General features: G+C 46.3%; 1 non-coding gene across 1 annotated transcript; it reads right to left on the bottom strand.

Moving 5' to 3' along the window:
- Positions 1-13,864: 13,864 nt before the first annotated feature.
- On the bottom strand, positions 13,865-13,969 carry LOC123326411. Its single transcript, XR_006541073.1, has one exon. It is a non-coding gene; the product is annotated as a U6 spliceosomal RNA (small nuclear RNA).
- Positions 13,970-15,356: the final 1,387 nt, after the last annotated feature.

Below are 15,356 nucleotides of genomic sequence, written 5' to 3'. Positions count from 1 at the left end.
CCAAACAGCCGAGAACCAAGAGTGTGTTGAATGGAAGGGAAAGGAGTGGACAGATCTGAAAGCTAACATCTCCGGGGCCCCCCGCGGCAAGGAATTTCAGGCTGTAGCCCCGGGAGTTGTCTACGGACTGACCTTGGCAAAGGATGCCCGACGTGGTGGAAAGATCCTCAGATGTATTTTCCAGAGTCCTAGAAGTTGGCTTAGAAAGGGCCAGAGCCACCATTCATTCCATCGGTCTTATAGGCCGGCATGGGGAGGAAATTGCCCAAGATCACACGAGTCATGTAAGAACCAGAATTAGAATGCGCGTGTTGGCTTCTGACTGCAGCTCTTCTGATTGTTCACCTTTCCAACTTGTGGGTGGTGCCGAGGGTGCTTTACCTGGAGACAGCGCGGGAGAGACAGAGGCTCCCAGAACCCGGCGAGCTGACTCTGCAGGCCGGCCTCTGTGGCTTCTCCGTGGCCTTGAGGAGCTCCCACAGGCCTCAGGTTCTTGGTTGTAAAACAGGCAGTCACTGCCTACCTCCTGGGATGATTGTGAGCATGGCCCAAAGAATACACTATGTTTACTACAGGGCATACATTTTTTAAATGCAGAGGAAGGTTCTAACCGTGCCTGGCCCCCTGTTAATAAAAACCATGCCTGTGTGACGTTCTGTTGGGCACTGATTAATCCAGGCGGATACCTCCTGAGTCCATGCATTTTGTGCTGGCATGTGAGAATAAAAGGAACTAGGACACTTGGAGAAGGAGCCAGAGACTCGGGTTATCCCGCATCTGTACTCTCTGAATCTTAGCACTGAAGGGACCCTCCGATGAGAAGGCACAGGGACTGGGAAGTGAAGTCTGCAGGGACCAGTGACAGGTGCGAGGTCCTAGCAGGAGAGGCAGAACCCAGGCAATCCTGCACGGCGGGCTGAGCCCCGCTTCATGCCTTTCTGTCCCACTCCGGTACCCCGTGAAAGTCAGGAATTTCTCCCAGCGAGGCCTGAGGACCGTGGAAGGGAGGACAGGTCAGATGCAGCTACTGGTTCCTCATCCTCACTGGAGCACTGGGGAAGGGGCAAACTCAGGGGTCCCTAACGTGGCCATGGATATTCTCTGTGGCCCCTGATACAAACACTCCTGCCGAGAGGAGCTGTTCGTCGGTACACTGACCCGTTGACTGAGTCTGGGGCGATGCAATCATTCAATGTTTTGACCCTTGGTTTGCAGGAAGCATGCAGTTGAGCACTGCTGAAGAATTTCATTCCTGAAGAATTTTCTTAGAAGATCTTATTTTTTATGTAATCTCTACACCCAACACAGGGCTCGAACTTACAACCCTGAAATCAAGAGTCACATGCTCCATCGATGGAACCAGCCAGGCGCCCCCTGAAGAATGTTTTTTAAGCAACCCAAGGTACCAGGTCCAAGAGTTCGTGGGGTTGAACTAGCACGCCCCACTTCATAGGCTCTGAGTAAGGTTGCATTTTGGGAAGTCTGGGGTGGTTCCCTGGCTCAGGCCACTAAAATCGAATAAGCTGCCTTCGTCTAGATCCTCCATTTGGGTGGTCGGCTTGCAATCACAAAATCGCATCAGTGAAGCAAGCGGGTGAGAAGGCACATACACCCACATATGTGGACACGCCACACCTTGCCTCGCTCTCATCTGGCCCCCAGCGTACAACACACCTGAAATGCCGTAAATCTCAGAAAAGCGACAGTAAATGCAAAGATCAGCTAAGTAAGTTGTGAAACCTAAGTCACGGTTTTATGTATTTATTCTGAGACAGAGTAACATGCAGGAGCTCGACCCGTGCAGGACTTGGAAAGGCCAGCCCCAGCCCGTACCGAATCCAGGTTACCCCCTGTCCCCCCACCCTGCCCCACTGGGCGTCTGCCAAGCAGAGATGGAAACATTCAAGACACTCAGCAACTGCTTTGTCTTTTTGCTCCTCTGCTGGGTCACCGTCCTGGTGCCAAGGATAAAGGTTTCCAGGAGAGGAGGGATGAGCCTTCTGAGGCTATCGACCACGTGGGCCTTGGAAGGCCATGCTGTGACGGTCAAGGTCTGCATGTCTTGGCAGCACACTGTGCTTCTAGAATGGAAACCTCTAAGCGGGGAAGCAAGTTCCTTTTGTTCCAAGACAGACCGTTCGTTCGTTTGTTCGTTCGTTCATTCGTTCATTCATTCATTCATCAAACATAATTCTTCATTCTTCTCCATCTTTACCACCTCCATTCTCATCCAGGCTAAATGATTTCACCTGAGCTGTCCCAACAGCCTCCTGGTTTCTCACTGTAGCCACCCTTGCTCCCCTCCTAACCCCACCCAGTCCATCCTGGATACAACCATCAGAGCAAAGGTCAGACCTGATCAGGTCCTCCCTTTGCCTAAACCATCTCATTAACTTCCAAGTCTTTTTTAGGATAAACACAGAACTCCAAAAAAAGATGGAGTCGGCTGAAAAACACCCCCTCAAAGATGTCTATGTCCTCACCCCCCAGAACTTGCGAATAGGTTACTACCTGACATGGCAAAAGGGACTTTGCAGGTGTGATGAAGTAAGGCTCTTGAGATGGGGGATCATCCTAGATTATCTCGGTGGACCCAGTGTAATCACAAGGGTTCTGATAAACTAGAGGCCGAAAGGTCAGACGTAAAGTCAGAGAAGGAGTTAGGACAACAGAAGCAGAGAGCCAAGCGATTCAGTGCCATGATCCGACCCACCCTGGATTATAAATTCAATGAGTTAGCAACAGCGTTGCTTTTCCTTACCATCCCATCCCCCAGGGCAGCACACAGCCTGGTACATATTAATGCTCCACAAGCTTTTGTCACTGGACTGGATGAGGTTGGCCCACAGATAAAACAGCCTCTGGAGCCTTCAGACCAGAGAGGAGGCAGGGTCTACGGACGGCAGCAAACAACAGAGGAAGTGCTGTTGCAGTGTGAAAAAGTCCCATGGGAAGAAAAAGTGGGGTGTCACGAAGTCACTCCTATCCATGGAGCTGTGTTGTCTGTTCAACTTTTTATTACAGAAAAACTTAGTCATTCTTAAGAGTGGAGAGAAGAGTAGGACAGACACCCGCCCACACCCTGTACCTTCCATTCCGTTTCATTAAGTAGCAACATCATGCCAATTTTTTTCATCTTTTTCCCAAAACTACATTTTTCTTTCTGGGATATTTTAAAGTAACCCCAAGAAATTATATCACTTTACCCATAAGTACTTCTCTTTTGTTTCTGAATATTTTAACCTTTTTTTTAAAGGAGATATCCATTTATATTTTATTTATTTATTTTTTAAGTAATATCTACACCCAACATGGGGCTCAAACTCATGATCCCGAGATCAAGGGTTGTACGCTCTACGGACTGAACCAGCCAGGCGCTCCCATTATTTCTGAATATATTTTTTTTAAGATTTTTTTATTTATTTATTTGAGAGAGAGAATGAGGGGGAGAGAGCATGAGAGGGGGGAGGGTCAGAGGGAGACAGTAGACTACCTGCTTAGCAGGGAACCCCATGTGGGACTCGATCCTAGGACTCCAGCATCATGACCTGAGCCGAAGGCAGACGCTTAACCGACTGAGCCACCCAGGCGCCCAATTTCTGAATATTTTAAAACAAATTCCAGCTATTATGTCATTGCACCCATGAATACTTCAGCATGCACCTTCAATAGGTAAAGATGATTTTTGTTCATCACACCTAACAAAATTAATAATAATTCCTTAGTATCATCTAATACCAGTGTATATTCAAATTTTTGCTGTTTTCTCCCCCACCCCCCAACAGTCTCTTTGTTTGTTTCTATTGGGATCCAAATACAGTCCACACGTAGTATTTTATTGCATGTTCAAGTCTTTTTTTTTTTTTAATATTTTATTTATTTATCAGAGAGAGAGAGAGAGCACAAGCAGGGGGAGCAGCAGAGGGAGAGGGAGAAGCAGACTCTCCACCGAGCAGGGAGCCCAATGCCGGCCTCGATCCTAGGATCCTGGGATCATGACCCGAGCTGAAAGCAGACGCTTAACCGACTGAGCCACCCAGGCGTCCCTCGAGTCTTTTCTTTTACAAATTTTTATGTTACAGTAATTTTAGATTTACAGGCCAGTTGCCAAGATTGGACAGAGAGTTCCTGTATATCCCTCTCCCAGCATAACCCGGTCACACTTGTCACAAGGAATAAATTCACATTGGTACACAAGAGTTAAGCTACAGACTTCGTGGGATCTCACCAGTGTTCCCACTCTTCCCGTGTCACGTTCTAATCCAGAATCCGCACTGGACTTAGTCTCATGGCTCCTCTGTCCCCTCCGGCCAATGACAGTTCCTAACAGAGATGAGCTGGAAGCATGTGGCCACAGGGCCCGTGGCACAGAAGGCACCGTCAGTGTGGGACCCCCTAACCCTCACCGGCCACGTGTCTGAATCCCACTCCTCTTCACCGCCCTCAGCTGGTAGGCAATCGACGTAGGAAACAGTGGGTCTTACATTCAGAAGTCACGTGGTTGTCCGCCAAGGCGTGGGGAAACACGCACATCTTGGAGGGTGATTTGGAAGGATCTAGTAAAATAGAAAAAGCAGGGGGCGCCTGTGTGGCTCAGTTGGTGGAGCGTCTGACTCTTGATTTCGGCTCAGGTCATGATTTCAGGGTCGTGCGATCGAGCCCTGTGTCGGGCTTCGCACTCAGCGCAGAGTCAGCTTGTGATTCTCTCTCCCTCAGTCCCATCTCTGTCTCTCTCTCCCTTCCTCCCTCTCTAAAATAAATAAAATCTTAAATAAATAAATAAGTAAATACATAAAGCACATACCTTAATGTTCGCAAATTCCCTTTCTCTGTACCTTGCTAAAGAAACACTCCCACGTGTGCTCAGAGCCCTGTTCGGGGCAGTTCCCGGCTGCACTGTTCGCTGGAAAAGCACTGGGAAACACCTGGATGTATAGGAGCAGAGGTGTGGCTAAACATAACTTAGTCACACAAGGCAAGGCTTTTAGAACAGTGTGAAGGGACAGACCAGAGATACCCATCGGCATCAAGAAGCTCTCTAAAATATCCCTAATTCAAAAATGCATCTTGCACTCTGATACAAACAGTATAATGTTTTTGTAAAACCCATATAAAAAACAGCACCATATACATTCTGTGAGTTTGTGTATCTTGAGAAAAGTATTTTTAAAGAAATCTAGGTGAGGGGGCCTGGGTGGCTCAGTTGGTTAAGCGACTGCCTTCGGCTCAGGTCATGATCCTGGAGTCCGGGGATCGAGTCCCGCATCGGGCTCCCTGCTCGGCGGGGAGTCTGCTTCTCCCTCTGACCCTCCCCCCTCTCATGCTCTCTGTCTCTCATTCTCTCTCTCTCTCAAATAAATAAATAAAATCTTTTAAAAAAAATCTAGGTGATATGCCTCAAATACATAATGATGGTCATCCCTGGGAAGGTGGTGGAAAAGGAAAGGATTTGGGGGTTTAAACTTTATCGAATTTATTTTACTATTTTTTATTTTTTTTAAAGATTTTATTTATTTATTTGACAGAGAGAGATAGCCAGAGAGAGAACACAACCAGGGTAAGTGGGAAAGAGAGAAGCAGGCTTCCCGCCGAGCAGGGAGCCTGATGCAGGGCTGGATCCCAGGACCGTGGGATCATGACCTGAGCTGAAGGCAGACGCTTAACGACTGAGCCACCCAGGCGCCCCTATTTTACCATTTTTTTTGTTTTAAAGATTTTACTTATTTATTTGACAGAGACAGAGACAGCGAGAGCAGGAACACAAGCAGGGGGAGTGGGAGAGGGAGAAGCAGGCTTCCCGCTGAGCCGGGAGCCCGATGTGGGACTCGATCCCAGGACCCCAGGATCATGACCCGAGCCGAAGGCAGTCGTTCAACCAACTGAGCCACCCAGGCGCCCCCTATTTTACTATTTTTAAATAAAGAACGCATTCATGTGGGGTGCCTGGGTGGCTCAGTCAGTTGAGCATCTCCTTTTTTTTTTTTTTTTTTTTTTATTTATTTCTTTGACAGAGAGAGACACAGCAAGAGAGGGAACACAAGCAGGGGGAGTGGGAGAGGGAGAAGCAGGCTTCCCGCCGAGCAGGGAGCCCGACGTGGGGCTCGATCCCAGGACCCTGGGATCATGACCGGAGCCGAAGGCAGACGCTTAACGACTGAGCCACCCAGGTGCCCCTCCTTTTTTTTTTTTTTAGACTTTTTTCTTTAATATTTTATTTATTTGTCAGAGAGAGAGAGAGCACAAGCACGGGAAGTGGCAGGCAGAGGGAGAAGCAGGCTCCCCGCTGAGCAAGGAGCCCAACATGGGACTCGACCCCAGGACCCTGGGATCATGACCTGAGCCGAAGGCAGATGCTTAACCGACTGAACCACCCAGACGTCCCAAATATCTGACTCTCGATCTCAGTTCAGGTCTTGATTTCAGGGTCGTGAGTTCAAACCCTGTGTTGAGCATGGAGCCTACTTTAAAAAAAAAAAAAAAAAGGATGCATTCATGTACTACTTACACGGTTGAAACTAATGTTTTTAAGTATATGATTACATATAGCCAACAAAGGCCTTGTATCAAGAATATATAAAGAACTCTTAATATATATATTAAAGAATATATAAAAAACTCAACAGTAACAAACAAACTCCAATTAGGAAACAGACAAAAGGCATAAACAGGTATTGCACTAGCTGGCAAATAAACATGAAAAGGTGTTCAGCATCATTAGCCATTAGAAAAAATGCAAATTAAAGACACCGTCAAGATAATGAAAAGGCAAGTCACAGACTGGGAGAAAATATTTGCAAAAGACACATCTGTTAAAAGACTGTTATCCAAAAACACACAAAGAATGCTTAAAATTCAACAATAAGAAAACAACTCAATTTAAAAATGGGCCAAAGACCTTAACAGATACTTCATCAAAGAAGACACAGGGCTGGCAAATAAGCATATGAAAAGATGCTGCACATCACAAGTCATGAAGGAAATGCAAATTAAAACAACCAGATCCCACCACCCACCTATTAGAATGGCCAAGATCTAAAACACTGACAACACCAAATGCTGGTGAGGATGTGGAGAAAAAGACCCCTCCTTTGTTGCTGGTGGGGATGCAAAATGGAACAGCTACTTTGCAAGACAGTGTGGTGGTTCCTAGAAAACTAAATATACTCTTCTCATACGACCCAACCATCAGGTTTCTTGGTTTTTACCCAAAGAAGTTGAAAATTTTCATCTGCACAAAAACCTGCACTTGGATGCTTATAAGCAGCTTTATTTTTAATTGCCAAAAATTGGAAGCAACCATGATGACCTTTGGTAGGGGAATGGATGAATAGATTGTGGTACATCCAATAATGCAATATTGTTAAATTCTAAAGAATTAAGTGCACATCACTAAATGAAAGAAGCCAGCCTGAAAAGACTACATATTGTATAATTCCAACTAAATGACACTCCAGAGAAGGCAAAATTATGGAAATAGTTAAAAGATGAGTGGGTTGCCAGGGTTTAGAGAGGAGAGATGAATAAACAGGCAGAGCACAGAGGATTTTTAAGGCAGTGAAAATATTCTGTGTGATACCGTAATGATGGATACATCTCATTATACATTTGTTCAAACCCATGGAATGTACAACACCAAGAGTGAACCCTAATGTAAACTATGGATTCTGGATGATAATGATGTGTCTGTGTAGCTTCACCAATTGTAATAAATGTACCCCGCACTCTTGTGGGGAATGTTGATAATGAAGGAAGCTATGCATGTGTAGGGGCAGGGACTGTATGTCTCTTGATTTTGGTGTGAACCTAAAACTGCTCTAAAAAATGAAGTCTATTTTAAAAAACATGGAGGGGCACCTGGGTGGCACAGTTGGTTAAGCCTCTGACTCTTGATTTTGGCTCAGGTCGTGATCTCAGGGTTAGGAAATCAAGCCCCGAGTCAGGCTCCATGGTCAGTGTAGTCTCCTTGAGATTCTTTCCCTCCCTCTCCCTCTGCCCCTCCTCCCACCCCACCCCCACTTGCATGCATGCTCTCTCTTTCTCAAATAAGTAAATACAACTTAAAAAATAAATGAATAAAAATAAAAAATAAAAATGCATGGGAAAAAACCCTCTCTATTTGCAGACGACATGATTTTGTATATAGAAAATCCTAAGGAGGGGGCACCTGGGTGGCTCAGTCGGTTAAGCATCTGCCTTTGGCTCAGGTCATGATCTCAGGGTCCTGGGATCGAGCCCGGCATCAGGCTGCCTGCTTGTCGGGGAGCCTGCTTCTCCCTCTCCCTCTACCACTCCCCACTACTTATGCTCACTCTCGCTCATGCTCTTTCATTCAAAAAATAAATAAAATCTTTTTTAAAAAAAGACAAAAAACAACAGAAGAAAAATATATAGATAAATTGGACTTCATCAAAATTAAAATTGTTTGTGCTTCAAAGAATACCACCAAGAAAGCACAAAGAATGGAAGAAGATATTTGCAAATCATAAATCTAAGGGACTTGTATCTACACTATATGAGAAAACTCCTACAACAATAAAAAGACAAATAACCCAATTTAAAAATGGAGAAAGGATTCAAGTAGACATTTTTTCCAAAGAAGATATGCAAAAGGCCATAAAGCACATGAAAAGATGCTCAATGTCTCTAGTCATTAGAGAAATCCAAGTCAAAACCACAGTGAGGGGCGCCTGGCTGGCTCGGTTGGTGGAGTGTGTGACTCTTGATCTCAGGGTTGTGAGATCAAGTCCCATGGTGGGTGTAGAGATTACTTAAAAATAAAATCTTTAGGGGCACCTGGGTGGCCCAGTTGGTTAAGCACCTGCCTTCAGCTCAGGTCATGGTCCCAGGGTCCTGGGATCGAGTCCCAAATTGGGCTCCCTGCTCAGTGGGGAGCCTGCTTCTCCCTCTCCTCCTTGCTTATGCTCTCTCGCTCTTTCTCTCAAATAAATTAATTAGATCTTTATAAAAATAAAATCTTTAAAACAAAAACACCCACAAAAACCACAATGAGATCCTACTCACCCACCAGGATGGCTGGAATCAAAAAGACAATCACAAGGGCTGGTGAGGATGTGGAGAAATCAGAACCCTCATCTAGTACAGCTGCTTGGGAAAACAGTTTGGCAGTGTTACAGGATTTCTTTTCCTGTAGTGCCTGGGGTTCTTGGTCACGCAGCTTCGAAGAATGAAAAGATAAACCAAAGAGTGGTGGACAGCAAATCAAAGTTTATTGAGCAAAAGAATAAGTTTATTGAGTGATAGTACAAAGCTCCAAAGAGGGGGGGCACCCAAGAGGGTTGCCTCTGGATTTTCTAAGTCTAGGGGGTTTTTATGGGCTTGTGGGCGGGCTGTTTTAATCTGATTAACTGTCCATGCACATCCAATCAGGTTGTTGTCATCTATTACATGGGAAAGGGTGGGGGGCTCCTTCCAGTGTGGTGTAAAATCCTTTTAAGGTTGGTTTCCTCTTAGGGCAGGGGTCTCTTTTCCAGGCCTGCCTTTCTTCCAACTATCCTTCATTGGCAGTTCCTGGAAAGGTTAAACACAGAGTTACCATAGAATCTGGCAACTCCATTCCTAGGTACATACCTAAAAAAAAATAAAAACCTAGATCCACACAAAAACTTGTATGTAAATGTTCATAGCAACATTATTCAAAACAGCCACAAGTAGAAACAATCGATCAATTCATACTAGCCAGTGAATTCGATCTGTAAGGTAACCAAGCAATTCTATCAATTCATCATAGCCCAAAATGGAAACGACGGGGAAATGGAGAAACAAAGGTGCTACATCCATTCCATGGACTATAAAATGAATAAAGTCCTGATTCCTGCTGCAGCCAGGATGAACCTTGACATCATCCTCAGTGAAAGAAGCCAGAATACAAAGGGCTAAATAGATATGGTTATAAATATTAGATGATTCCATTTGTATGAAATGTCCAGAACAGGCGAATCTCTACAGACCGAAAGCCGATCGGTGGTTGCCTGGGGCTGAGGGCTGGGGAGAAATCGGGAGTGAGTGCTGACTGATGGAAAGTTTCTTTTTGGGGTGACGGGAAGGTTCTGATTGACTATGCTGATGGTTGCAGAAGTCTTTTACTACATTAAGATCTTGCCACTGAACTGTGCACTTTAAATGAATGGTATGTGAATTATATATCCCTCAAGCTGTTACCTTTCAGATGAAGACTGCATGCTGTACGAGTCCATTTATAGAACATTCCCCATCTAGAAACGGGTGGGTGTGAACACAAAGAGGCAGCAGGAAGTTCTGTTTCAGTGATGAAACAGATCTGTATCTTAAATACAAGAATTTCTATACAGATCTATACAAGTAGCAAACACAAATGAATGCAGGGGTTTTTTTATTTAAAAAGTGATGAAAAGTGGGGCACCTGGGTGGCTCAGTTGGTGAAGCATCTGCCTTCAGCTTAGGTCATGATCCCAGGTCCTGGGATGGAGCCCTGCATCAGGCTCCCTGCTCAGCGGGAGCCTGCTTCTCCCTTTCACTCTGTCCCTCCCCCTGCTTGTGCTCGCTCTCTGACAAACAAATAAATAAAATCTTAAAAAAAAAAAAAGTGATGAAGCGTGAATAAGGCCTGTAAGTCTAGAACAGTCTTGTGCCAATGTCAATTTCCGGGAGTGAGGGGAAGGGTACACAGGACTCTCTGGCTAATTATGCCGTGTCCTGCGAGCCTATAATTATTCCAAGATAAAAATTTTAAGATAAAATAGAATTTTCCAAAACTGGAATTCTCTCGCTCCTGAGAAATGATGAGTTTGTAAAAGGTTGTGTGACTCCTTGTATCAGGATGGCAAAAATATATAGTTAGTTCGTCCAATGGCTGGCAATTGGAAAGGCTTTTCTAGAGCAAAACTTGGATCTGCAGCTCTACAAGCCAAGGGACCCTCCGTGGGTTCCCCAGGCCTGCGTGTGTGATCTGGAATGTGGAATTCTCCCAGAAGTGCCTGGAAGCCCTCGAGGGCTCCAGGTGACCCAAAGCTCTTTATCTTCCGAGGCTGACACAATAGCTCAGTTCAGCTCTCCCTGAGCAAACCCAGCCCCAGCCCCAGCTCTTACATAATGAAGCTGGGGGTAGACAGGGAGTGGGGGAGAGGCTCTTTCCAGAAACAACTCTGATAAGAAACGGAGCAACTTCCAGCTCCAGGAGCTATTTGAAGATAGAGACCAAGTCTTACTTTTGAATTTCCCCCCAGTGCCTTGCCCAAAACAGGAGAAACGCCTTCTGGATGAAGACCTGTTAAAGTTCCCTCTCAGTCCCAGTGGGTCTCAACTCTGGCTACGCATTAGAGCTTCTGAAACATCTGCCATAGCCAGTTCCACACCAGAGCAGTTAAATCAGATTTTGTTCTTGTTTTTCTTGCTTTCCGATTTCACAGCATCCTCAATATCATTCTTCCATCGCCCTCCTGGTGAGCTTCTGAGGGACGTTTCTTATGATGACCCTCAGTAGAGGACAGAGCTCAATCCCCAGCAGGATTCAGTTAAACGTGATTGCCAGTTTGGGGCTTATCTAAGCATCCATCAATTTGTTGTCTCTATTTTAGTACATGTGGCGGCAAGTCCTCTTGCTCAACTATAGACCCCAACCATTAAAATCAGAAAGAGACAAGACGGCTTAACTCCTGCTCTCACTGAAACCCATGGTTCTTATTTCTCATTGCACTTTCTTGAGGCATTGAAGATGTTTTGCAATGACGGGAACATTCCAATTGCCAGGTCGGGAAAGCCCCCATAGCAATGGAATACCTAGAAGACCACCCCCCCAACAGGTCCCCTTCCCTGCCCGTGATCACATGCTGAACACAACCCTACCACCCTCACCAGAGATCACTGGCTCTCTGCCTGCTCTGTTGCACCTGCCCCGGCTACCAGCACCCGAAATAAATCTCTCCCTTTCTCTTTCCCAAAAACCTCATCTCTTGAGTTATTGGCTTGTCTTGAGATAGGTCTATCTGAGTTTGGTCGGCAACAGCGTTGGCAAACCCAGCCAGGAGCTATGCTTTCGATTTGTCCAGCTCCCCCCCCCCCCCCGCCGGGTTTTCCCCGGGCAGATGGCCTTGGCCGTGCCAGGGCTCACCCGCTCATTTCCTGGGTTAGCGCCCGTTCCAGATCGTTGGGTAACACGTACGCATAGAAAGCATAAACCCCAAAGAGCAAAAGTTGTACAGTGAGAAGGAAGTCAACTTCCCACCTTGGGTCCCCAGAGGCCACCAGCTTATGTTTTCTCCGGACAACGCACACATATACTCCTAATAGAGATGTGTCTTAGATGATCGAACTCTTGTGTGCTTTTGGTGTGCTATATATGGTTCTAGAAAGGAAGATACCTTTAGGATATGCTGCACTCTGTCTACATCGCAGTGCATATTGGTGTAGTAAAAGCTCTGTTTCTCAAACTTATTTGAACCCAGAATTCTTCTTTGGGGGAGATTCTTTTTTTTTTTAAGGTTTTTTATTTATTCATTTGAGAGTGAGAGAGAGCACGGGGGGGGGGGGAGGGGAAGCAGAGGGAGAGCGAAGAGCAGACTCCACCCTGAGCAGGGAGCCCAATACAGGTGGGACTCGATCCCGGGACCCTGGGATCATGACCTGAGCCAAACGCAGCCGCTTAACCGACTAAGCCACCCAGGCGCCCTTGGGGGAGATTCTTAAAGACAACATCCAGTACTGGCATTTTCCGACACTGCATAGAGGCGAAAGCTCATGGGGCAGGGTCATATTTGATAAATTAGCTAGTGTGTCTTCACTCCTGGTCATTCCTGGGCCTTCGTGACTTTTCCCCTATGAGGGCATAAGCTGTAGCATTCTGGGCTCACAACCCAAGAGAAAGGAGGGGAACAGCTGCACAAAAATGTCAATTCTGGGTGTCTGGCTTTCAGATTACATCTTTGAGACAAAAACATGAGAGATAAATCTTTTGAGTTTCAAAAGTCAAAGCCCCAAGGGACTCAGGGCAGACAGTTTATGGCAGAAATCATAGATTTGGGTGAATGCAAGGGAGTAATTTTTTCCCTGCCCTGGAGAAAAAAAGTCAGAGGAGCAGAGAGAGATGAGGCACTGGTGAGTGCCCCCGAGAAGGAGAGGCGGTGACAGAATCCCCAAGTAAGTTTGAAAACCTAAAAGCAAAAGGACCTGTCCTCACTTCCCCGTGGTAACTCTGACGGGAAACCAATCCCCATGGTGAAATCCCAAGTCCAGGACGGCACAAAGTGTATTAGTTGAAACTGGGCTCTGCTGCTATGGGTAGACTCTCCACAAGAAAGAATTTATACATTTTGAAATTTCTTTCTTTTTTTTTTAAGATTTTATTTATTTATTTGACAGAGAGAGACACAGCGAGAGAGGGAACACAAGCAGAGGGGGCAGGAGAGGGAGAAGCAGGCTTCCCGCTGAGCAGGGATGCGGGGCTCGACCATGACCTGAGCCGAAGGCAGATGCTTAATGACTGAGCCACCCCGGTGCCCCGAAATTTCTTTCTTTTTTTAAAAAAAATTTATTTTAATTCCAGTGTAGTTAACATACAGTGTTACCTTAGTTTCAGGTGTACAACATAGTGATCCAGCATTTCCATACATCGCCTGGTGCTCATCACTGACAAGTGCCCTCCTTAGTCCCCTTCACCTGTTTCCCCCCGCGCCCCACCTCCTGCCCCCTGGTAACCATCAGATTGTTCTCTATAGGTAAGAGTCTGTTTCTTGGTTCGTCTCTCTGGGTTTTTTTCTTTCCCCTTTTCTTATTTGTTTCTTAAATTCCACATATAAGTGAAGTCATATGGCATTTGTCTTTCTCTGACTGGCCTATTGCACTTAGCATGATACCCTCTAGATCCATCCATAAAAATATGGAACACTTCACGAATTTGTGGTCATTCTGGCTCAGGCGCCATGCTAATCTTCTCTGTATCATTTCCAATTTTTAATATATCAAAGCAGGCACTGAAAATTCTTTCTTTTGTTTTTTTAAAGATTTCATTTATTTGAGAGAGAGAGAGAGAGCACAAGAGCAGGGTGAGGGGCAGAGGGCTGAGCAGGGAGCTCGATCCCGGGACCCCAGGATCATGACCTGAGCTGAAGGCAGATGCTTAACCCATTGAGCCACCCAGGTGCCCCTGAAGTTTATTTCTCTTTAAAGTAGAAGTCCAGGGGCGCCTGGGTGGCTCAATGGGTTAAGCGACTGCCTTCGGCTCAGGTCATGATCCCAGGGTCCTGGGATTGAATCCCACATCGGGCTCCCGGCTCAGCAGGGAGCCTGCTTCTCCCTCTGACCCTCTCCTCTCTCATGCTGTTTCTCTCTCGCTCGCTCTCTAATAAATAAATAAATAAAATCTTTTAAATAAATAAATAAAGTAGAAGTCCAGGTTGGCTGTCCAGGGCTGGAGGGGTGCTCCACACTATGAAGACCCCAGGCTCCTCTGTGTTGCTGCCTGGTCTCCCATGGCCTCAACATCAGAGTTCAAGTTCTGGGCTGCAAGAAGGAGGAAGAGACAGTGACAAAGCAAAGGGAACCCACATGCTGTTTCCTAAGAAAGGGCTATGGATGCTCCTTCGTCACAGTCACTTAACAGGAGCTTAGGCGCCTGTTATTATGGCTTGAATGATGTCCCTCAAAAAGATGTTGAAGTCCTAATCCCCATACCTGTGAGTATTACCTCATTTGGAAATAAGATCTTTGCAGATATAATCAGGTTCAGATGAGGTCATTAGGGTGGGCCCTAATCCAACATGACCCATGGCCTTGTAAGAAGAGAGAGAGACACAGACACTGGGAGACACGTAGGGAGAAGACAGCATGTGATGCTGGGGGCAGACATTCCTCTACAGGCTGAGGAACTCACGGAATGGCAGCCCCCAGCAGCAGAAGCTGGAAGAGGCGAGGAGGGTCCGTCTCCTAGAGCCTCCAGAGAGAGGGTCCTGTGACACCGTGATTTCGGAGCTCTAGCCTCCAGAACTGTAACACGATAAAGTTCTGTTGTTTGAAGCCACCCAGTCTGTGGGACAAAGTGGACAATAGGGAGGCACGGTGGCTTCTGAGTGGGATCATGACGTGAGGAAAGTTGTTCTAAAGAGACTATCTCCCCATTGTGCCATTACAATACTTAGCGACTGATACAGGGGCCAGCAGGGGCCGGATCTTGAAGGACCTTGAATGGCAGGCTTCGGAGTCCTCCGAGGGTGGAAAATACCCACCATGAGGTGCCGTCATTTACTCTTCGAGAGGATCCTGAGACAAGGTCATGCGCAGAGGGAAGGCCATCAGCAGACCTTTCTAGGCTCCTGCAGTCCGTGTCTTATCTAAATGAGCCAAAGGTGGCCTCCCTGTATCAGTCC

Source organism: Neomonachus schauinslandi, chromosome 12 (assembly GCF_002201575.2).
Source record: "Neomonachus schauinslandi chromosome 12, ASM220157v2, whole genome shotgun sequence".
In the NCBI taxonomy this organism is placed as follows: Eukaryota; Metazoa; Chordata; class Mammalia; order Carnivora; family Phocidae; genus Neomonachus; species Neomonachus schauinslandi.
Note: the sequence above shows the minus strand (reverse complement) of the source record. Positions and strands in the feature narration are given on the sequence as shown.